Source organism: Mauremys reevesii, linkage group 12 (assembly GCF_016161935.1).
Source record: "Mauremys reevesii isolate NIE-2019 linkage group 12, ASM1616193v1, whole genome shotgun sequence".
NCBI lineage: Eukaryota > Metazoa > Chordata > Testudines > Geoemydidae > Mauremys > Mauremys reevesii.
The window spans coordinates 21,525,022-21,526,162 of NC_052634.1; the positions used below are offsets into that span (position 1 = coordinate 21,525,022).

At 43.1% G+C, this 1,141-nt stretch overlaps 1 non-coding gene across 1 annotated transcript; it reads left to right on the forward strand.

The window, feature by feature from the left end:
- Positions 1–301: 301 nt before the first annotated feature.
- Positions 302–383, forward strand: TRNAS-AGA. Its single transcript has one exon. It is a non-coding gene; the product is annotated as a tRNA-Ser (tRNA).
- The last annotated feature ends 758 nt before the right edge of the window (positions 384–1,141 follow it).

A 1,141-nucleotide genomic window follows, 5' to 3' on the forward strand; every position in this document is an offset into this window, starting at 1 on the left:
CCCAGAGAAATCCTGCTGCCTGCTATTGGAACGATGTGCTGGAGATTTGACTAGGAAAGGGACTGTCTGAATTGTCAGAGTGGGGAATGAACAACAATCTACAGCAATGTCGTTCACACAAACACACTCCCATCCTGCTCCAGCTGGAAGGGAAATGGGCAGGAATTCTCGCTGTTCAGCCAAGGACACACTTACACTAATGCAGCCATGAGTGTGCTGGGGAAGCTGGTCTGAGCAAACAATTTGAAGTGACAATTCAGTGAGAACAGAATCATCATGTAGTGAGACTGGCACATATCAAGTAGTTGTGGCCAAGTGGTTAAGGCGATGGACTAGAAATCCATTGGGGTCTCCCTGTGCAGGTTTAAATCCTGCTAACTACACAAGCACTGCACTGTTGTTGTTATTATTGTAGCCTTAGTACCTGAGCGTCCACAGTGCAAACTGGAGCCAGATCTAGTTTCACTCTGTCTACACTTAAAACGCTGCTGTGGCACTGCTATAGCACTTTGGAGTAAACAGTGACTGTAATAGCTACATGGACAGAACAATTCTTCCTTTTCTTTAGCACTATCTAACCAGGGCTTAGGTCACCTTAACTCTATGGGTTTGGGGGGGTGTCACACCCTGAGAGACGTCGCTCTGCCAGTTCAGTGCCCAGCATACACCAGCGCTTAGATCCCTCTTGGTATTTCAATGCGGGCACTGACCTGTGTGGAAGCCAGTAAATAATTAACAAGGTTTTGAAGAGATCTTAATGAATGTTAGTTAGCATGAGTTAGGTTAACTGTGACCCTGGTGACATGAGGAAGCAAGATAATGTAAGACAGAGTGAATTGTGTGAAAGTTATTACGACCTTGCAATATGCAGTCTTGCAGTCTTGTTTTTCTAGTGAGATAGCAGAAAAGCTTATGTATAAACAAAATGTATTTGTTGCTTTTTACTGTCTGTATTATTGCTAGAAATTGTCTGAAACAATGGTATAAAGGCTTGATGTAATTGTTTACCATTTGAGAGACCTGTCCAGGACCCTGTGTCCTATGGCACTCTCTCCCTCCATTGTAATTACTGGAGAAATAATAAAGTATTTAATTTTGCTGCACCCAAACAAAAAGCGAGAACTGAGTTTTCTTCGACAAT